At 40.1% G+C, this 24,298-nt stretch overlaps 1 protein-coding gene across 3 annotated transcripts in view; it reads right to left on the minus strand.

Annotated features, from left to right (window-relative positions):
• SCAF11 (SR-related CTD associated factor 11) overlaps nucleotides 1–21,832 on the minus strand; it is a 72,385-nt gene extending 50,553 nt beyond the window's left edge. For all 3 annotated transcript variants that reach the window (XM_059935725.1, XM_059935724.1, XM_059935723.1), the window contains exon 1: nucleotides 21,607–21,832. The gene's annotated coding sequence lies outside the window, so the exon portion shown is untranslated. The remainder of the gene's footprint in view (nucleotides 1–21,606) is intronic.
• Between the last annotated feature and the right edge of the window lie 2,466 nt (nucleotides 21,833–24,298).

Below are 24,298 nucleotides of genomic sequence, written 5' to 3' on the forward strand. Positions count from 1 at the left end.
ACACCTGATAAAAACAAAAACAAAAATCAATAACAATAGAGTATAACAGATGTTGTAATGGCGATAAGCACAGGATATTATAGAAGCACACAATGAGCACCGATGTATCCTTGCAACATATGCCTTTGTAAAAAAGGCTTCCCAATGAAGACCAAATGGATTTAAAATGTATTTTTCTACCCCCACCCAACTATTCTGTACCATTATAGCATTTCCATCTTTAAAGGACTCAAAAATGGAATTGTCAATTTAAACATGATAGTGAGGATTTTAATTTTTAAAACAAACGAAGGATATATGCAAACAGGTAAGGTGATTTTCTGACTATTTTACACTTCCTCTATGGGAGTGACCATTAGGCAAACATGAAACACACGCTGTACCTGATCCCACACAATAAAGTTTTATCCCCAGAAAAAGCTTTTCAGACTAATGTTTAGACATATAGGTAGAGAAAAGTATCTTTTCTCTTTCTTCAAATTTTATAACATAGTACATTTTCATACAATGATCTGAGTATGTTAATATCTAACTGAATGTAATGAATTAAAAAAATAATTTACAGGTCTTTAATAAACAAAGTGTTTGCCCTTCAACACACCAATTTCTCTCTATTCATGATCACAAGTTACGTATTTTTTCAACATCAGACTTTTTAGCTAAAAATAAAACTCTTAGGGCTTCCCTGGTGGTGCAGTGGTTGAGAATCTGCCTGCTAATGCAGGGGACACGGGTTCGCGCCCTGGTCTGGGAAGACCCCACAAGCCGCGGAGCAACTGGGCCCGTGAGCCACAACTACTGAGCCTGCGCGTCTGGAGCCTGTGCTCCGCAACAAGAGAGGCCACGATAGTGAGAGGCCTGCGCACCGCGATGAAGAGTGGCCCCCGCTTGCCGCAACTAGAGAAAGCCCTCACACAGAAACGAAGACCCAACATAGCAAGCAATCAATCAATAAATCTTTAAAAAAAAAAAACAACTCTTAATCAGAAAATAATTCAATGGAGAACCAACAAATTAGGATATCTATTTACAAAAACAGCAACAAAATTTTCATTCCTGCCAATACTTTGTATTTCACCCCACCTTTATAAATACCAACCAACAGTAAAACTGAAATGGATATAAAACCCAATCAATTTTTGTTTTATTGGATTCATTTACACACTGCTATGGTCTTAATGTTTATATCCTCCCAAAATTCATGGTGAAATGCTTATCCCTAAAGGTGATGGTATTATTAATATGGGGGGCCTTTGGGATGTGCTTAAGTTAAGAGGGTGGAACCCTCATGAAAGGGATTAGTGCCTTATAAAAGAGGCTCCAAAAAGATCCCTAATCCCTTCCACCATGTGAGGATTCAAGGGAAAGTCTGAGACCTGGAAGAGGGCCCTCACCCAACCATGCTAGCACCCTGATCCTGAACTTTTAGCCTCTAGAAATAATTTCATTCTTTTTTTTTTAAATTTACTTATTTTTGGCTGTGTTGGGTCTTCGTTGCTGTGTGCAGGCTTTCTCTAGTTGCAGTGAGCGGGGGCTACTCTTTGTTGCAGTGCACATGCTTCTCATTGCGGTGGCTTCTCTTGTTGTGGAGCATGGGCTCTAGGCACACGGGCTTCAGTAGTTGTGGCACGTGGGCTCAGTAGTTGTGGCTCGCAGGCTCTAGAGTGCAGGCTCAGTAGTTGTGGCACACAGGCTTAGTTGCTCTGTGGTATGTGGGATCTTCCTGGAACAGGGCTTGAACCCGTGTCCCCTGCATTGGCAGGTGGATTCTTAACCACTGAGCCACCAGGGAAGTCCCAATTTCGTTCTTTACAAGCCACGCAGTCTTGGTATTTTGTTATAGCAACCCAAACAGACTAAGACACATACTCTGCTTTCAGTTACTATTGCATACCAGGCCCTGGAAATACTTTCTATCTAGTTCAGTTTTTGACAGGGTTATCAGTGACTTGGTTGCTTGTCAGCAGTTGATCAACAGTAGCAATTTTGAGGAATCTTTCCATATTCAACTCCTTCATTCTGGACCTATATCCAAAAAAAGGCTTGTTTTCTCAGCACCATTCACTGATGAACAGATAATCCTATGTCTTGTGGTTTACTAGGTAAACTGAAAATAAAGAACCTGAAGTCATCCACATTTATAGGTTTTATAATAAAAGCAGCTTCATATATCGATCCAGGAAGTAAAGATATGCCTTCAGAATGTCTCTAACATTCTTACAGTGTCTGCAACAGGAAGTGAGTGCCAAAAGACTCCACTAATATGAAGGATGTCACCTCATACTATGCTCTATGATGACCAATAACCTTATTATTGAAACGAATCATTTTTAAAAGGTTAAAATGAATAAAAACTAAAACATTTCCAACGTGAAAGGCAAGCCAGAAATCCTCAGGCAGAAAACATAGATTAAATTGAAAATAGGAAAACAGTTTTTCAAATGTAATATAATTTTGGTAAGAGATCATGAAATCTATGCTATTACTCTAAAAGAAAAATTAATGTTCCCATTTCCTTCTACACTTAATGTAGCATCATCTCCTTGACAAAACTTGCACTGTTATACATGGCAGGATCACATATATGTTGAAAAAAATAAGATATAATTGACAAACCATATTTAACTACAAAATAAGGAGATTCAAGTTGCCATGACATTCTAAAACAGATAATAAGTGAGACTGGGAAGTTTCCATTCTGTGTAAAATGGAATAAGCACATTCTACCTTGTTAATCTCACTGAATGAAACTATAAAACCTAGACAGAATAAATGGAGCAGCTAACTGAAAATTAAAAGGTAAGCAATAACAGGTAGATTGGGGAAGAGCCCAAAATCTGATATATTATCAAACTGGTAGTGCGTTTATAACTTCTTCCCCATCCAATTTTCCCTCCAGCCTAGGCTTCATGAAGCCTGAAACCTATAAAGTGACCACTAGTGAGAGAGAGAGAGAGAGAGAGAGCACGCGAGAACGAGAGAGAGCGCGCGCGTGCGGGCCAGCAGTCTAAGAAAAGGCCTCTAGCTCTGCCCAAGGAGTAGGAAAGGGGCCTCCCAATACTCAAGAGTGAAGGAAATCTTTTTTTTCTTTCTGTTCTTCATTCCCCATGCCCCAGTTCCCAAGCAATTCTGTGGTGGCGATGGCTCCAACAGTGACAACAGCAGGGTCAGCAGAAGCCTAAAACTCTAAAGGAAAGGTACCATACTCTCTGACTGAAGAAACTCTGGGCTAATCTCATTGATTTTTCTCCTGTCTTCCTGTCATTTGGCTCCAGATGCAACTGTGGAAAGTATACATCACAGTGGAGTAAACAAAGACTGAGCTTTCTAGCCAGAAGACAGAAAAATGTGTGGGGGGTGGGGGGGGGGATGTTCCAGGGATCTAGAAAATACCATGGATATAACAGACAGGAAAGAGCTTGAGACAGTAACCTGTAAGTTGTTCAAAATGTCCAAAATTACTTGGCATACAGAGAACCAGGAAAATCTCAAACACTCATGGGAAAAGACAACCCACAGAAACCAACACCATGAAGACACAGATATTACAGCATTGGGTCAATTGTCTGACAAAGATTTAAAGCAGATAATAAAAATGTTCCAACAAGTAAAATCAAATACTCTTGAAACAAATGGAAAGCTAGAAAATCACAGCAAAGAAATAAAGTGCCACCAAATGAAAATTTTAGAACTGAAAGATGCAATAACTGAAATAGAAAATACACTGCACAGACTCAATAGCAGAATGGAAAGTCAGTGAACTTGGAAGACAGAGCAACAGAAATTACCCAATCTAAACAACAGAGAGAAAAACATAGGGAAAAAAAAAAAATCATTAGTGCCTCAGGAAACTGTGGAACAATGCCAAAACCCTAACATTCTTGTCAAGAGCTCAAGAAGGGGAGGAAAATGACTGTGGGTGCGGGGCGGGGCTGGGGGTGGGGGGGAGGAAAGGAGAGTAATAATAAGAAATAATAGCTGGAAACTCCCCAAATTTGTTGAAAGACATAAACCTCTACATGCGAGGAGCTCATAAACCTCACACAGGATAGTTCCAATGAAATTCATTCCTGGACACATCACAGACAAACTGCTGAAAATTACAAAGGAAAAAAATCTTACAAGTAGATTGAAATAACAATACATTACTTATGTGGGGAAAATAGGTTAATGATTTGAATAACTACTGATTTCTCATCAGAAACGACACAGGCCAGAAGGAAGTGAAACAACATTCTTAGTTTAAAATGGAAAATAACTTTAAAAACCTAAAATCTTCAAGCTAGTGAAATTATCCTTAAAGAACAAATGTGAAATCAATGAAACTGAAAACAGAAAAACAGAAAAAAAAAATCAATAAAACCAAAAGCTCATTCTTTGAAAAGATCAATAAAACTGAAACCTCTAGCAAGACTAATTAAATAGAATAGCACTGAATAGCCCCGGTACTATTTAAAGAAACTGAATTTGTAGTTAAAAGTCTTACAAAAAAGAAACCTCCAGCCCCAGACAATTTCCCTAGTGAATTTTACTAAACATTTCAAAAACACAATCTCTTCCAGAGTTTGGAAGATAAATACTTCCCAATTCATTTTATGAATCCAGCATTACCCTGATACCAAAACCAGACAAAAACAGTACAAGAAAAGAACAAATTGATATACTAGATCTCATCAAAATGAACAATCTATGATACATTCATCCATACAGTGGAATACTACTCAGCCACGACAAGAAATGAACTGGTGTTTCACTCAACAACTTACATGAATCTTAAAGGCAATAAACTGAGTGAAAGAAGCCAGTCTCAAAAGATTACCTACTACTGATACATAATTGCATTTATAGTACATTCTCAAAAAGTCAAAACTGTAGTAATGAAGAACCATTATCAGTGGCTGCCTGGGTCAGGGGAAGGTTAGACTACAAAGATAGCACAAGGGAGTTTTCTGGGGGTGATGGAACCATTCTGAATCCTGACTCTGGTGGTAGTAATAAAAATCTATACATGTATTAAAGTTCACAGAACTACATACCCCAAAAAGGTCAATTTTACTATATGTTAATAAATGTTAAAATGTTTTTAAAAGTAAAGACTAACATGACAGAGCAATCATGGGCAAGAATATAAATCAACTTTTTCAACAAAGATACTTTTTCACTGACGACTGCACTCATACTCTCAGTCTTTATCGCCAACACAGAGACCACCCAAATTACATCACCACATTTGAGCTTGAGAGGAGGTATCTGAGGGTTCCTTTATTTCTGTAGCACTGAAAGGTCTCACAGACAACACATACCTATTGCTTGGGGAGACACAGAGATTAAAAGCAACAGACACAACTTCACAACCCCACTAAATTCTAAGACAGAACTATAAAAAGAGATCCGTTCTAAGACCCTAGTGATGGTATAGAGCTAGCAAGTTTTTCATTGTATGGGGGAAGACAGGCACTATAGATGTCTCCCAGTTGGGTTACTCTTATGTGACAGTTGTCCACTCTATGAGAAGATTATTCCTACAATGCAGTACTTTAATTAAAAAAGAAAAATGAGTGCCTTCTACATGCTTGGATAGTTTAACCCTAAAGAGTTTGATAAAGATACCATAATAATATGACAGGCTTCCACTATTTCTCCAAATGAGAAACAATTATAGAACAGCAGCATGTTGTATGTACTCTAATAATTTCAATATATATTTATGCAGTTCTTCTCTAATAAATCCCACCCCTGCCTAAGGTATGGAGGAGAGAATAGAAGAAGGAAGTGATTATGTAATCCTCATTTGTCCTTGAGATTCTCACCTCCATTTTCTCAACCCCATTTACTAAAGCACTAATTTAAATGATAAAGGCAAACCTAAAGCTCTTACATTTTTGTTTCTTTCCATCACCCATTCCTCAACATTTATTACAGGTCTGCTGAAGGCAAGAGTTACAGGTCTGGAAAAGCAGAGTTTACATTTAGAAGATTAAACCTTATGCCTACTAGAGACAAAAAAGCAAAAAGAACAATGAGGTGTTAGAGACTCACCTCACAACAAACCTCCCAAGAGGACTACAGGAGCCCTTGTGATCAAGAGCAATGTACTCTTATATCTGGGCAGAATAACCAAGAGGAAAGGGGATCCTGGAAGGAAGCAAGGAAGTAGAGAAAGAACTGGAGTCTTTTTATACTTTTCTTCTAACCCCAAACAGAAAAACTATAGACCATTTCTTTAATTTAACCTTTAATCTACCTTAGAGAGACTCCTGAATTTAAATGGTAATCCCTGTCTACCTACCTCCCAAAAAAGGAGATGGGAAAATTATGTAAGGCACAGGAAACATTCGCAAATAAACAAATCCTAAGAATTATAGGAGAGGAAACACAATAAAATACCACACACAAATGCTTGTTACAGAGGAATGGAAATGAATTTCATCCACAGCAGTGGGGGTAAAAGGACAAGGTTCAAAAACATTGCTTCTGAAATATTGCTCTGTTCTGTTTAAACAAGATTATAAAAACCTTACATTATAGAATTTCAACTCTAGAAATCAGTCTCTTTTTTGCACAGATGTTAAATGTCATTCTTTGACTGGTTCCTCAAGAAATGTCACTTCCTTTGTACTAATCCCTTCCAAATTGGTACAAGTTGCTATAGTGAAACTAATACGGGGGGAGGGGGGAGCAACTGTTATGTATAGTACACAGGACATCCACTCTCTCTTTACTCTAGCTATGCCTATTATCAGAATTTCTTAAACTCAACCTAGGTAGCCATCTCAGAGACAAACACAATTTTATTATGTTATGTAAGTATATGATGAATGTGTTCTCAAATGAATTTTTCACACATAATTTAAAGAGGCATTTCACAATCCTACTCCTATGATACACTACTATTCTAACCTAGAAATCTTATTACATACCATGAAAACTTACTTTTAAAAAAAGCGGAAAAAAAAACACAACACTTTTCCATGCTAGCATCAGGCATGGGCAGATCTGGGATTCTCTCCGAAATTTAATCTTATTTTTGGGGCTTCAAATGCCCCAAGAACTGGACTTTTGGCTGTGATTTGCACACTGTTTCTAGCCATTACTTTCCCTTTTTTTTTTTTTTAACACCTTTATTGCGGTATTAATTGCTTTACAATGTGTGTTAGTTTCTGCTGTTTAACAAAGTGAATCAGCTATATGTATATATATGTCCCCATATCCCCTCCCTCTTGCGTCTCCCTCCCACCCTCCCTACCCCTCCCCTCTAGGTGGTTACAAAGCACCTCGCTTATCTCCCTGTGCTATTCAGCTGCTTCCAACTAGCTATCTACATTTGGTAGTGTATATAGGTCCATGCCACTCTCTCACTTTGTCCCAGCTTACCCTTCCCCCTCCCTGTGTCCTCAAGTCCATTCTCTACGTCTGAGTCTTTATTCCTGTCCTGCCCCTAGGTTCATCAGAACCACTTTTTTTTTTTTTTTTAGATTCCATATATATGTGTTAGCATACGGTATCTGTTTTTCTCTTTCTGACTTACTTCACTCTGTATGACAGACTCTAGGTCCAGCCACCTCACTACAAATATTTCAATTTTGTTTCATTTTATGGCTAATATTCCATTTATATATGTGCCACATCTTCTTTATCCATTCACCTGTCAATGGACACTCAGGTTGCTTCCATGTCCTGGCTACTGTAAACAGTGCTGCAATGAACATTGCAGTACATGTCTCTTTTTGAATTATGGTTTTCTCAGGGTATATGCCCAGTAGTGGGACTGCTGGGTCATATGGTAGTTCTGTTTTTAGTTTTTTAAGGAACCTACATACTTTTCTCCATAGTGGCTGTATCACTTTATATTCCCACCAACAGTGCAGGAGGATTCCCTTTTCTCCACACCCTCTCCAGCATTTATTGTTTGTAGATTTTTTGATGATTGCCATTCTGACCGGTGTGAGGTGATACCTCATTGCAGTTTTGATTTGCATTTCTCTAATGATTAGTGATGTGGAACATCCTTTCATGTGTTTGTTCGCAATCTGTACATCTTCTTTGGAGAAATGTCTATTTAGGTCTTCTGCCCATTTTTGGATTGGGTTGTTTGTTTTTTTGATATTGAGCTGCATGAGCTGCTTTGTATATTTTGGAGATTAATCCTTTGTCAGATGCTTCATTTGCAAATATCTTCTACCATTCTGAGGGCTCTCTTTTTGTCTTATTTATGGTTTCCTTTACTGTGCAAAAGCTTTTAAGTTTTATTAGGTCCCACTTGCTTATTTTTGTTTTTATTTCCCTTACTCTAGGAGGTGGGTCAAAAAGGATCTCGCTGTGATTTATGTCATGGAGTGTTCTGCCTATATTTTCCTCTAAGAGTTTTACAGTGTCTGGCCTTACATTTAGCTTTTTAATCCGTTTTGAGTTTATTTTTGTGTATGGTGCTAAGGAGTGTTCTAATTTCATTCTTTTACATGTAGCTGTCCAGTTTTCCCAGCACCACTTATTGAAGAGACTGTCTTTTCTCCATTGTATATTCTTGCCTCCTTTATCAAAGATAAGGTGACCATATGTGCGTGGATGTATCACTGGGCTTTCTATCCTGTTCCACTGATCTATATTTCTATTTTTGTGCCAGTACCATACTGTCTTGATTACTGTAGCTTTGTAGTACAGTCCGAAGTCAGGGAGCCTGATTCCTCCAGCTCCGTTTTTCTTTCTTAAGACTGCTTTGGCTATTCGGGATCTTTTGTGTTTCCATACAAATTGTGAAATTTTTTGTTCTATTTCTGTGAAAAGTGCCATAGGTAATTTGATAGGAATTGCACTGAATCTGTAGATTGCTTTAGGTAGTACAGTCATTTTCACAATGTTGATTCTTCCAATCCCAGAACATGGTATATCTCTCCATCTGTTTGTATCACCTTTAATTTCTTTCATCAGTGTCTTATAGTTTTCTGCGTACAGGTCTTTTGTCTCCTTAGGTAGGTTTATTCCTAGGTATTTGATACTTTTTGTTCCAACGGTAAATGGGAGTTTCCTTAATTTCTCTTTCAGATTTTTCATCGTTAGTGTACAGGAATGCAAGAGATTTCTGTGCATTAATTTTGTATCTTGCTACTTTACCAAATTCATTGACTAGCTCTAGTAGTTTTCTGGTAGTATCTTTAGGATTCCCTATGTATAGCATCATGTCATCTACAAACAGTTGACAGTTTTACTTCTTCTTTTCCAATATGGATTCCTTTTATTTCTTTTTCTCTGATTGCTGTGGCTAAAACTTCCAAAACTATGTTGAATAATAGCAGTAAGAGTGGGCAACCTTGTCTTGTTCCTGATCTTAGAGGAAATGGTTTCAGTTTTTCACCATTGAGAACGATGTTGGCTGTGGGTTTGTCATATATGGCCTTCATTATGTTGAGGTAGGTTCCCTCTATGCCTACTTTTTGGAGGGTTTTTTTCATAAATGGGTGGTGAATTTTGTCAAAACCTTTTTCTGCATCTGAGATTATCATATGGTTTTTATCCTTCAATTTGTTAAAATGGTGTATCACATTGAATGATTTGCGTATACTGAAGAATCCTTGCATTCCTGGAATAAACCCCACTTGATCATGGTGTATGATCCTTTTACTGTACTGCTGGATTCTGTTTGCTAGTATTTTATTAAGAATTTTTGCCTCTATGTTCATCAGTGATATTGGCCTGTAGTTTTTTTGTGTGACATCTTTGTCTGGTTTTGGTATCAAGGTGATGGTGGCCTTGTAGAATGAGTTTGGGAGTGTTCCTCCCTCTGCTATATTTTGGAAGAGTCTGAGAAGAATAGGTGTTAGCTCTTCTCTAAATGTTTGATAGAATTTGCCTGTGAAGCCATCTGGTCCTGGTGTAGCCATTACTTTCTGATATATCATAAGTTATCTCATTTAACTGTTACAGTATTTTTTGAAGAAGGTATCTCCATTTTACATACAGTGAAATTAAGTAACTTGTCCAAGGTCTCAAAGCCAGTGGTAAGTAGTAGGATTGGAACTCACTAGCCTTTTGCCAGAAAATAAAACAAATATTAATCCAAGTCACTAAATATTAAAAATATTCAAACAATGAGAAGCAGTAACACCCTTAATGACTCAAATGACTATAAAATTATTAAGCTGTTATCTGCCTTATTCACTATATAACCCAGGATCCAGCACCATGCCTTCAAATGAGTGCCCAATAAACAGCTTTGAATGAATGATTTATTAATATGTATAATAACCTTAGATAATATTTACTCAACACATTTGTCAGGAATGATTTTAAATTAAATATATAAATAAGTTATGCTCCATGGGGAAAAAAGTAACACTTCAGAAATGAATAGCAAGACAGAGGTTCAGCAGATAAATAGTAACTATATTAAAAAAAAAAAAGAAACAAATGGAAATTTCAGAAGTGAAAACTACAATGTCTGAAATAAGATCTCAACAACAGGATGGAAATGCAAAGGAATGAGTCAGTGAATGTGAAGATACAATAGAAGTGATCTAATTTGAAGAACAGAGAAATAAAAGACTGAAAGAAAATGAAGAGTCTCAGGGTCCTATGGACAACATCCAAAGTTCTAATCATGTCCAGAAAAAGGAGAAAGAGATTGGAACAGGAAAAAATATTTCAAGAAATAACGTCCAAAAAACCTCCCTAACTTGGTGAAAGGCACAAATTTAAAAACTGACAAAGTTTTGTGTACATCAAATAAGACTAACTCAAAAGAAAAACAAAATGAAAATGGAAAAGACATTTCAGTGAAGAAAAACTAAGAAAATTTATCACCAGCAGGGCTACTTTAAAAGACAGGCTAAAGGAAGTGCTTCAGGCTGAAGAGAAATAACACGAGAGAAAACTGAAGTTTCGTTAACAAAGAACAACAACAAAATAGTAAATATTTAGGAATATTTAAGAAACTACTTTTTCTCCTCTAAAGTCCTTTTAAAAAGTATATGATTATTGAAAGCAAAAATTGTATAATTGTCTAATGGGGTTTTCATTGCATGTATATGTGTAATACATACAACAACATAAGATAAATGTCACTGGGGAATTACAGGGCTTCTGCATTTAGTTCAACCAGTAAATATGAATTCTAAGTAAATCTTCTGGCATATATATTATGATCCCTAGAGCAGTATTGTCCAACAGAAATATAATGTGAGCTGCATATATAATTTAAAATTTTCTAGTAGCCATATTTTAAAAGTTAAAACAGATAAAATCAATTTCATAAATTTTACTAATCCTATTATGTCCAAATACTAATACTGCAACATATAATCAATAAAAAATGTATTAAATGAGACATTTTATATTATTTTTGTGGTAGTAAGTCTTTTAAATCTAGTGTGTATTTTATATTTACTGCACACTTCAATTCAAACTAGGCACATTTCAAGTTGTCACGAGAAGATCTCAAGCAACCACTAAAAAATAATGCAAAGAGATGCAGCCCAAAAAAAGGGCCAAAGATAAATTTAAAGTAGAATACTAAAATATATTCACCTAGTCCAAAAAAGGCAGTAAATGGGGAACAAAGGAACATATCACATCAATAATTACATTAAATGTAAATAATCTATACCAATTAAGAGATTGTCAGATTGGATTGTTAAAAAGACTGACTTACTTGGATCCACCTTCTAGAGTAATGAACATAAAAACAAAAATAAACAAATAGGACCCAATTAAACTTAAAAGCTTTTGCACAGCAAAGGAAACCATAAACAAAACAAAAAGACAACACACAGAATGGGAGAAAATACTTGCAAAAGATGCAACCAGCAAGGGATTAATCTACAAAATATACAAACAGCTCTTGCAGCTCAATATCAAGAAAACAACCCAATCAAAAAATGGGCAGAAGATCTAAATAGACATTTCTCCAAAGACATACAGATGGCCAATTGGCACATGAAAAGATGCTCAACATCGCTAAGCATTAGAAAAAGGCAAATTAAAACTACAACAACCTCACACTGGTCAGAATGCCCATCATCAAAAAGTCTACAAACAGGACAGGGTGTGGAGAAAAGGGAACCCTCCTACACTGTTGGTAGGAATTTAAATTGGTATAGCCACTATGGAGAACAGTATGAAGATTCCTTAAGAAACTAAAAACAGAGCTGCCATATAATCCAGCAATCGTACCCCTGGGCATATATCCAGAGAAAACCATAATTCAAAAAGATACATGGACCCCAATGTTCACTGCAGCACTATTTACAATAACCAAGACATAGAAGCACCTAATGTCCATTGACAGAGGAATGGATAAAGAAGATGTGGTACATGTATACAATGGAATATTACTCAGCCATTAAAAAAGAATGAAATAATGCCATTTGCAGCAACATGGATGGACCTAGAGATTATCATACTAAGTGAAGTAAGTCAGACAGAGAAAGACATACATGATATCACTTATATGTGGAATCTTAAAAAATGATACAAATGAACTTATTTACAAAACAGAAAGAGACTCACAGACTCAGAAAACAAACTTATGGTTACCAAAGGGGAAGGGTTGGGGGTGGGGAAAGCACAAATTAGGAAGTTGGGGTTAACATATACAGACTACTGTATATAAAACATAATCAACAAAGACCTACTGTATAGCACAAGGAACTCTACTCAATACTCTGTAATAACCTATACAGGAAAAGACTCTGAAAAAGAATAGATATATGTATATGTTTAAAAAAAAAAAAAAAAAAGCCCTAGGATGAGAATGAAAAAAAGGCAGTAAATGGGGAACAAAGGAGCATACCATATCAATAATTACATTAAATGCAAATAATCTAAATATATTAAGAGATTGTCAGATTGGATTGTTAAAAAGACTGACATGCTGTCTGCAAGAAACTCACTTTATTTTCTTTTTCCAGGAAAGTAAATTTTATTGAGCTCCATGGCTGCCTTTAGGAACAGCCAGGAGGGAAGCGTGACATCATGGGGGGGGGGGGGGGGGCGAGAAACTCACTTTAAACATAAGGACATAGTAAATAAAAGTACAGAAATAAAAGTATGGGAAAAAATTACATCATGCAAGTAATAATCAAAGAAAGTTGAAATGGCTATATTAATATGAAACATACTATAAACTTCTTTTAAGGGCTTGATTGAATTTGTTTCTCCTTCATGTTCTGTTTCAGTTTTATCTAATTCTGTAGCAGTTTTGAAACAATAAAGATATTTTGTTTCATGCATCTTCCTCATATTACTCATGTTTATGTCCAAGTAACTGGACATGTACAACAAACAGTTCCTAAAGAAATATGGCCTAAATCATTAAAGCTGTCCTATCTGAAGCCTTTTTTTCCCCCTAATAAATTCATTCATTTATGTATTTTTGGCTGCATTGGGTCTTCGTTGCTGCGCGCGGGCTTTCTCTAGTTGTGGTGAGCGGGGACTACTCTTCGTTGCAGTGTGCGGGCTTCTCACTGCGGTGGCTTCTCTTGTTGCGGAGCACAGGCTCTAGGCGCGCGGGCTTCAGTAGTTGTGATGCGCGGGCTTCAGTAGTTGTGGCTCGCGGGCTCTAGAGCGCAGGCTCAGGAGTTGTGGCGCATGGGCTTAGGTGCTCCGCGGCATGTGGGATCTTCCCAGACCAGGGCTCAAATCCATGTCCCCTACATTGGCAGGCGGATTCTTTTTTTTTTTAGAAATTCACTATCTATCTATCTATCTATCTATTTATTTATGACTGTGTTGAGTCTTCGTTTCCGTGCGAGGGCTTTCTCCAGTTGCGGCAAGTGGGGACCACTCCTCATCGCGGTGCGCGGGCCTCTCACCATCGCGGCCTCTCTTATTGCGGAGCACAGGCTCCAGACGCGCAGGCTCAGCAATTGTGGCTCACGGGCCCAGTTGCTCCGTGGCATGCGGGATCCTCCCAGACCAGGGCTCGAACCCACGTCCCCTGCATTGGCAGGCAGACTCCCAACCACTGCGCCACCAGGGAAGCCCGGCAGGCAGATTCTTAACCACTGCACCACCAGGGAAGCCCCTGAAGAAGGCTTTTCTATGATAAGGTTTTCAGGTGAATGATAGCTCACAAAATTTTAAGTTATTAATATTTTATTCCCAGTTAGAACAGTAGTTTAAAGAAACAATTTTCTTGACAGGCCATCCAGGCATACAAAATATTTATGTTAACAAATCATGTATCATTTGTAAGCTGTTTCACTGATCCCAGAGAATTTTCAAAGCAATGTTGCTGTGGCTGCTCTTTTTAACGTTTATATTTCTGTTTTTGTTTACTTTAAGCTGCTAAACTACTACTATGGTTAGGGTATTGAGCCTGGCATTGGACTACAAAGATAGATTAAGATACTATATCCTTTCAAAAAGTGGAAGTGCAAAAATAGGATACAAAAGATGAACAACAAAATAGCATATGCTAAGTGCCAAATGTGAGGTACAGGTCACTTTTCAGGACTAATTTAGTCAGAAAGAATTCATTTAGAACACTAATAGAAGATAAGGGCAAAGACACAATTATGGGCCAGAATGTAAAGGGACTTTAAGTCCAAGGTAGGACTTAAATTGTGTTTTGTAAAAAGTAGAGAATCACTAAGGAAAAGTCCACCTCTCTCTCACTTATCTATTTTGAGAGTAGTTTCTGAGATGTTTAAATCGGGAGTTTCGAAAATAATCCAGCAGCAGAAAGTGGGGAAAGCGAGGAAGCTATGGAAAACTAGTTAGGAAAAAATACAAACAACACTGGGGAGCAATAAAGAAGGCCTGATTAGGACTAAGCTCCCCAAGAGCAAAGGCCATGTTTCATCCCCAGACCTAATAGACACATAGATATCAACAAACCTGGAGCACAGAACTAAAGGTAGAGAGAATGCCTACTTTTTATCAGGAAATGAACTGAATACTCTGGCACACCTTTGCACATTTAACCCTCAAAACACATACCACAGTACATTCTAAATTAAACCACCACCAAGATTCAATACTAGAACACTGCTAAAAAGGCTTGATAATCACTCACTAAACAGAGCTAACTTAAGGGGATGAAAGATAGAGATGGAGTTAGCTGCTATTACCACTGGACTCAGGTAAATGTTACTTAAAATTAAAATAGGTGAGGAAACTGGGACATTGATTAAGTCACCTAGGAAAGGTGACAATCAGTAGTATATGGGACAATCAGCATTCAAAGCCAGGTCTGATTGACTCCAAAACCTACACACAAAAGAACTCAACTAATTTTTACCTTACTGCTAAAATTACATTAAGAAGACTCTCTCAAAAGTACATCTGAGAACTCTAAGGTAAAAGGAAAAATAAGGAGGAAGATCAGTCTTATCACTAAGAGATGTGAGAATCTCAAGGGGGGTTAAATTAAAAGTTGAGAACATATCTGGTCATTAATTTTCACTATAACTTTTGGTGTAATAATCTTTTGTAAAAACAAGTAAGTATAATCCTTAAAAGAACATGTCTGTATGCTGCTATTCTTCCTGGATGTGTTGGAACCCAACTCTGTGACCAAGGTGTCCTCATGAGGGATGGTGAAAGAACCCAGAGTGAGGTACTAGAACTCAAGCAGAATGGCAAGATGCTCTGCATGAGGTATAAGAGAAGCCTGGAATGAGGAATGCATCCTGGCACAAGGTGTCAGAGCCAAAGTAGAGTGAAAATGTTATGCAAGACGGGGGAGAAAGCAGCAGTGGCGATGGGAAACTGGCTACATACCGGGGATTGATGATGTAAGTAAAAACACTAAGGATGATAATGGGAGCTAGGCTATTCCTTTTAAGAGAAAGGAGTTATACATTTTGAGAAGGAGAAAACTAAAGCAAACACTGTGTATTGAAATTGGAGAAACTGGTACCAACTCATGGTTTTTTACATATAGATGGAGACATAAATACAGCGCTCAAATCTTGGTTGCTAAACTCCTTTCTCCACTAAAAGAAACCACTCCTTGGAGAAATGGTTGATTCCAGGGCTGTGGCAAGGAAAGTTTAAGGTGAGCCTGGAACATTTTCTTGTGTCAAAAAGTAAGGAAGTGCTCAAAGCAAGTCAAAAGAACACAGAAACTAGCTTGAAGGGGCTTTCACTGGCCAAAGCTGGGACAATCTGAGAATCAACAAATAGCAAGTTTGATAAGGAATGGGCTTAATATAGTCTCAAAATACTTCCCCACAAAGTACTTATTAATTACTAAGACAGGAAAAAAACTTGCCAGTGAAGAAGCTTGGGAGACTTCACCTTAATTAAGAGATCAAAGTGCACATCATCAGTAAGAGGACAAATAGACACTGTATTATGCCATCTGACAGGATGCCATGAGAAAACAGTATCATCACTGTGATACTCCTACCAAAAAATGCACAGTCTGAATCCAATCATGAAGAAATATCAGGCAAATCCAAATCGAGAGAAATTTTACAACAAAACTGACCTGTAATCTTTCCAAGTGTCAAGGTCATGAAAATCAATAAAAGGCTAAGGAATTGTTCTAGGTTGAAGGACATTACAATTCAATGAATGCAACACAAAATTCTGAACTGGATCATTTTGTTATAGAGGAAATTACCGTGAAAACTGGCAAAACTTGGATTAGGTTTGAGGGTTATATGGTAGTAATATAGCAAGGTTAATTTCCTAATTTTAATATTGTTTATGTAACAGAAAGAAAGTCCTTGTCCTTGTTTGGGGTGATGAGACTGCATCTGCAACTTACTCTCAAATAGCTTTGGGGGAAAAGTTCTTTGCATTGCACTTGCAACTTTTCTGACAGTTTGAGATTGTTTAAAAAAAAAAAAGGAAAAGAAGATTACTTATATTCATTTACAGCATCTAAAACTAGAATATAAGCAAAACAGTACTCCTTTCAAATGAGGAATATGTGTTTCCATCTCTTCTTATAATAAGAAAAGACTCTGCTTTATTATTCATGGGATTCTTTTGATCTATATCTGCACTGTCCAACACAGTACCACTATTCTGTTCCCCGACTGCACTGGCTATATTTCAAGTGTTCAACAGCCACTACCTACTACAGTTACTATCAGCTACTATATTGGGCAGCAGAGATACAGAACACTTCCATCATCACAGGAAGTTCTACTACTAGACAACACTGATGCAGAGTTTGGGAGGTCAACTGACATAGCAACTAACTAAAGGCCAAAGAGTCAGATGGACTTGGGTATAGATTCTTAGCAAGTGCTCTGACACTTAGCAAGTCATCTTACTTCTTAACTTCTCCAGAGCCTCAGACTCCTTTCTGTAAAATGGATTAAATACAACCAATACTGCAAGGCTGCTGAAAAGATCAAATGAAAATTCATGCAAAATGTCTAGAACAGAGTGTTTGGTACACAGTAAATATCTGATAAACATGAAGTCTCTTCTGTAATGTGAGTAGATAATTTCTTAATCTTTGATCCCAGTACTTTTAGACCTAGTTACGCAATTACTGGAGCATCGGTTTAAAAATAAGCTTACTATCCTGCTTGTTCAAAAGCCCAATGGGGCTTCCCTGGTGGCGCAGTGGTTGAGAATCTGCCTGCCAATGCAGGGGACACGGGTTCGAGCCCTGGTCTGGGAAGATCCCACATGTGACGGAGCAACTGGGCCCGTGAGCCACAATTACTGAGCCTGCGCGTCTGGAGCCTGTGCTCCGCAACAAGAGAGGCTGCGATAGTGAGAGGCCCATGCACCGCGATGAAGAGTGGCCCCCGCCTGCCGCAACTAGAGAAAGCCCTCACACAGAAACGAAGACCCAACACAGCCATAAATAAATAAATAAATAAATAAATAAATAAAGAAAGAAAGCCCAATGAGCTCCATGTTGTTAAACGTAAACAAAAACCTCTTTTTTTTTTTTTTTTTGGCCGCACCACGCAGCTTGTGGGACTTTAGTTCCCAGGCCAGGGATCGAACCCGGGCCCTCAGCAGTGAGAGTGTGGAGGGCTAACCACTGGACCACCAGGGGATTCCCCAAAGAAAAATCTTTCAGCTCTCACCTTATTCAACTCTCATCATCACTTGACTCTACTCTCCCCTTGAAATACTCTCTTCCTTTGGTTTCTGTAATACCACACTCACCTCCTCTCTGACCTTCACAGTATTCTTTGGGAGCTCACATTCCTCCAACAAACTTTTTTCTTTCTTTTTTTTTTTTAATGTTAGAGGCCACTGTGATTCCATTTTAGCATCTCTTTTTTCCAAGTTATATCAGTAGTTTATGCAAAAGAATGAGACTTGCATAGTCTCAAGTTTCAAACCACACTTACTATTTTTAATGTTTTCTAGCTGAAAGCACGTTAATTCATTACGTATTTGTTAAGTATCTACTGTAAGTCAGACATTGTTCAGTGTTTGGGGACAAAACAGTGACCCAAACTGACAAACCCCATTCTCATAGAACTTGCATTTGAGTAAAGAAAAAAACATAATAAACTTAAGTTAGTAAATTCTACAGTATCTTGGGAAGTGTTAAGTGCTATGGAGAAAAATCTGGCTTAAAAAGGGCTAAGAAATGTGGGAGGAGGGCCTGTGTTTTACGGAGTAGTCAAAGAACATCTCAATAGTAGAATAGAAAGAGTGAAGTAATGAAGTCAGAGAGGATGAAGAGACTCAAAAGGCTCAGAGCCTGGGAGACCATAATAAGGATTATGGATTTTACTACGACTGAGAAGGGAAGCCATTTGAGAAGAGAAGTGACATGATCTGATATATTTTATCAGGATCACTCTGGCTGTTGAGTGTCAAAGATTCTAGGGGAAGAAAGGTCATGGTGAAACCTTCTAGGACATTATTTTGTGAGCGATGACAATGCTGTTTTTACATTTTATATTGAACTTTTATGTGCTTAAGTACTAGGAATTACAAAGCCACAGCTTTAAATAAGAAAAGCGAGGACCACAACAATGCAAAGATGAGTCTTGGGAACAGCAATAAAATGATAAAGGGTATTTTAACTCTAGGCTCTAGTCAGTGTTACTAAAAGTTAGCACTCGGATGCAAGATAAGATACAAAGCTATTAACTTACTCTTCAGGATAGAGGATACAATTAAGATTATTTCACTGGGGCTTCCCTGGTGGCACAGTGGTTAAGAATCCACCTGCCAATGCAGGGGATATGGGTTTGACCCTGGTCTGGGAAGATCCCACATGCCGCGGAGCAACTAAGCCCGTGTGCCACAACTACTGAGCCCGCGTGCCACAACTACTGAAGCCTGCGCGCCTAGAGCCCGTGCCCCGCAACAAGAGAAGCCACCGCACTGAGAAGCCCGCGCACCGCAATGAAGAGTAGCCCCTGCTCGCCACAACTAGAGAAAGTCTGTGAGCAGCAATGAAAACCCAACTCAGCCAAAAATAAAATAAATTAATTTAAAAAAAAAATTATTTCACTGGGCAAGGTAAGTCAAGATCCAATTTACATCACTAAAGGACAAGCATAAATGATGGCAGAGCTTACTAAAAGGAAGTTACAATGAAAATTATTCTAGGGCTGACTATTACTTTTATGCCTGCCACTCTCCTTAGTAAGGTTTTACAGCTATTTCTCACTGATGAAAACTAAAAAAAATAAAAGTTCAGTATTAGATAGATGAGTAGGATAATTCTGCACTCTCTTATTACTAAAAGATGCTACTGATGAATCAACATCATGTAACAACACTGATTCACCCTATCTCTGATTAACAGCACAGCTTTTAAAGAAAACTGTTTAAAGTATTGGTTAGTGCCCAAAGGATTATGGGGAAGCTGAATGATCTCTGAAAAGTTTCAATCTTAACCCAAGGACCCCGTTACCACTGCCTAAAGGCATACAAAAAAATTTCCCTTAAAAATTTCTCCATGACATATGTTTCAGGCAGCATATTTAGGAACAATTTTCCATTTTCTTCCACAGTTCTTTCCCCCCTTAACATAGTGAAGAGTGTCTTTACAGCATGAATACACTTAGAGTAAGGAGACATCCAAATCTTACCCAGCCAAAAACTTAAGATGTACTCAAATTCTCAGGCAAAAAGGTCACTATCTGAATGTAAAAGGGAATGATTATTACTGTACTTGCAAGCACCAAAAAATAATACAGCGAAAAAATGCAGTTACAATAAGAATTGCTAATTTTTAAAAAAAACCTTCATATTGCATAAACAAAACACAAAGTAAATTCAGATTATCTTTGATAGGATAGTATAAGACAAAAGAAATCCAAAGACAGTTTCATTTCTTCTGCCCAGTAAGTTAAACAACAAAAACAAAAGTCCCACAAATTTTTTACTGAAGCTCTTAGCCAAGAGCAAAAAAAGTGAAATGATTAAGCCAACTGCCAAAGAAACAGGAAATAGAAAGCAACAGTCTGGAAAAAGACTTGATTACATATCAAAATTTTAATACCAATAAAACACAAAAACCACCAGTTATTTAAGAATGTACTTCAATATCTTGCTACTGAGGTAAGTGGTCATATATGTATGAATTAGCTTCTCTTTTAAAACGAAAAAAATGCATCTATTAAACATGCTCTTTCCAATATTCAGTGAATTTCCCAAATTGGGAAAATTTTAGAACAGCATCTACTAGCCAAAGCATTACATTAAAAACGTTTTGGTCAGTTTTGCCTAAAAATCTCAGTTCACTAGTAGTATGACAAAAATGTTCAAATGCAATCCAAAATGAATGAAAAACGCTCACCTCGTAGACACTTTAGGTAATGCGGTACAGAAATACTTTGAGGATATTTTAAAATTCCGCGTTCGAGTCTGAATGTTTTAATCAACTACTCTAAATCAGGCGCTTACTTTTAGAACCATTTTTCAAAATGGGGAGCAGGGGGAGCAAGACGGCCAGCCATCTCTAAGATTTGACTTTAATAGTTCAAAATTCCTAGTATCTGAGGAGGGGCGACTGGTGCAGCTAAGTTGAGATCTCCTGGCCCTTTTGTTGTCAGTCCAGGAAATTGGTTTAAAAATCGGCGGTGGGAGAAGAGTTTGAAATTCAGGGCATGGGGTAACGCGGCTGCTCAGAAGGGCCGGCACTTCCCTAGTCGCGCACTCCGAGAGGTCACGGCGCAGTAAAGTTTGGTTTCACAAGCGGGCTTGGACGCTATTGACAAAAGCAAAGTCTCCCAAGTCAAGCGGGCGCGGGGGTCAGGGAGCGCCCGGAAGCCCAGCAGGACACGTTTCCCCGGAGGGAGGGGGTGGACGTGTGGCGACCCTGTAGCTGAGCCTCTAGCCTCAACCCACTCCCCCAGGACCCCCGGGCGGGTACGGGCTGCGCCGGCGGAGGCGGCGGGAGGCGGGTAGGCCACAAGGAGGAAGTGGGACGGGATACTGACAGCGAGGCGGCGGCGGCCGAAACGGGGCCGCCCTCGTGGGGTGGCGAGAGGGAAGGGGGGCCCTCCCCGGGGGCCCTCCCCGCCGCAGCTTTCCCCGCTTCGAGAAGCGGCTTCAACTTTCCTCCGTACGCAGAACGCCGCCTGGGCCGCGCGGATTCCAAACTTTGTCCGCCCTCCCGACGCCCCGGGCCCGCTCACCGGCTCTGCGCCGGCCCGTAACCCCCACCCCGCCCCGACAGCTGCCCGCGCCCGTCCACCCCCAGGGTCGGCCCGTGTTTACCTCAGACTGAGGTCGAGGCGCTGGCTCCGGCGGCGGCGGCCCCACTGCAGGTCCCTAGGTCCCCGTCACGCCGCCGCCAAGTTCCCCAACATGGACTCCTTCGTCCGCTTTGAGGTGTTCCGGGGGCCGCTGGGGCGCCGGCTCTGCTGCCTGGGGCGGGTGGCGGCAGCGGACCCGGGCTGCGCGGCTCCGCGCGGCTTGCGCCACCGCTGCTCCCCCTCCCCCCGCCTCGTCTGGCCTCCTCCCTCCCCGCTCCGCGCGTCCTCTTCCCCCTCACCCCCCAGCTCCGCTCCTATCCACTCAGCCGCGCCACCACAGGTCGGCGCGCTACGGTGACGCCAGCGGCGGCGGCGGCGGCGGCGGCGGCGGCGGGACCCTCCGCGCTTTCTCTACTCGCTCGCTCTGGCCCTGCGTGCACGGCTGCAGCGCTCAACCGGACCGCAAGGGGGCGCTGGCAAACCACCGTTTGCGACGGAGGAACGTGACGGGCGGAGTCACGTCACGCGGCCTGCGAGCAAGAGGGAGGACGGTAGCGAGTGGCCCGGGCTTCTGGGAAACATCCTCAGAGCCTCAGCTCTCCTCCCAAGCCTCGGGTCCTGCGCATGCGCCGTGCGTGGCACGCTGGAGTCCGCCCTGCTTTGGCGGCTGTACGGGGTAAACTGCTGAAGACAATGAAGAAGGGTCTTGGGGACCGGGACGTGAGGCGGTTTGCGCGGCATTTGCTATCCTATCTTTATGGTAATCTGATATTGAAAAGAGTGTTGATATGTTGTTTGGCGGTATATTGAATTTTCACCCAGCAGCGTTGCCCTCCTGAATTACATCTTGCGAGGAGGCTGAAGTGGCCATAACTTGTAAGCCCACCTCTTTCTTCCCTCCGGGTGGGCATTTGTAAAAGGCCTTGGAGAGGTTTCCCACGTGACTCATCAAGCCTAGGCATATCCCCGTGTCTTAATTCCCACAACAAAAAAATTAAACTTGATCCGGATCCACTTGATGGTTAGATAGTGGCATGCGATGATTCATTCAAGAATATGTCGGAGCGTGCGATACTGAACGTTCGTGCCATTGTCAGTTCCTTCTCCGTTGGGTCGTCAAATCTTTTATTTTACCTCAAAAATACCTTTCACGCTGTTTTTAAAAGTCACTGACTCTTTAACCGTATAGTTTCTCTTCCGGACAATTTCTTCACGCTCCTGACTACTCTTCCTGCCGTCGGTGTCTACCCCTCTTCTACCAGCGGGTCCTTGCAGTCCCTACCCCACCCCCACCCCGCCCACGTCGTTGTCCAGCCAGCAGCCCCGAGTGATGAAGCTCTGCCCCCGGGCCACCCCGCAGACTTGGCTCACCCAAGTCTCAGTCACATCCAACCTTGCCGCTCGCACCTTTTCGGGTCGTCTGTCCCTTCCTCCCTTTCCGTGCGCGTTGCGCTCTTCTAGCCACGCTGAACCCTGCCTGGGATGACTTTCCTCCCCACTTTCTCGGGACCCCGCCGACTGGGTACCTCCCTGCCGCACTCGCCCAGGCTAGGCTGGCTGCTGTGCCCCCTCCTCCTTTCTCTGACAACCCCATCCTGTTCAGCGTGTTTGGTCTGCTCAGTGTCTGCCTCACACAGTGAGCGCTGGGAACAATGCCGTAACACTTTCCGAACAACAGCTCCTGGCACAGCGCCTGTCCCTCAGTTAGGACTGGGTAAATAATTGCGGAAGGAGTATATAGGAATATATGAATGGCAGCCTTGTCTGTTTCTATTTCAAAGTCTTGGGAGTTTTACAATGTATAGTTTTGGATATGAGCTTTGGGAATTTAGATGGGCTCTACTGTGTTTGGGATATTTGAAGGAACAATGATATAGAGGAGTTTATAACAGTACATTATAAAGAATGTGATAAAGGATGACTAAGACAATCACTGAAAACTTTGTTTCAAGAATTATGTGCTGTAACCAGATCAACAAGCACTGTTATGAGCCAAACGACTGAATGAGAGTGTAGCTTTGTTACATATATATGCACGTCCTCACCCAGGAGAATCCAACCTCTAGGAGTAAAACTCCAGATAGAGACTTCTGGTACAACATTCTTCTTTTATGTAAAAACTTATGTAAAAATCTCTTTACATATTTGTTTTGGGGGAAATGTTCTCTCATAAAAATTAATCAAAGGTCAAATGATAGCATTTGCCAAAGAGAAAACTATAATTTTTATTTTTTATTAAGAAAAAACTTTTCCACATCTTTACTGGAGTATAAATGCTTTACAAAGTTGTGTTAGTTTCTGCTGTATGACAAAGTGAATCAGCTATATGTGTACATATATCCCCATATCCCCTCCCTCTTGTGTCTCCCTCCCACCCTCCCTATCCCGTCCTTCTAGGTTGTCACAAAATATCGAGTTCATCTCCTTGTGCTATGCAGCAGCTTCCCACTAACTATTTTACATTTGGTAGTGTATATGTGTCAATGCTACTCTCTCACTTCATCCCAGCTTCCCCTTCCCTCTCCCCCTCCCCCCCGTGCCCTCAAGTCTGTTCTCTGTGTCTGCGTCTTTATTCCTGCCCTGCCACTAGGTTCATCAGAACTGCTTTTTAAAATTCCTTATATATGTGTTAGCATATGGTATTTGTTTTTCTCTTTCTGACTTACTTCACTCTGTATGACAGATTCTAGGTCCATCCACCTCACTACAAATAA

Source organism: Balaenoptera ricei, chromosome 10, assembly GCF_028023285.1.
Source record: "Balaenoptera ricei isolate mBalRic1 chromosome 10, mBalRic1.hap2, whole genome shotgun sequence".
In the NCBI taxonomy this organism is placed as follows: Eukaryota; Metazoa; Chordata; class Mammalia; order Artiodactyla; family Balaenopteridae; genus Balaenoptera; species Balaenoptera ricei.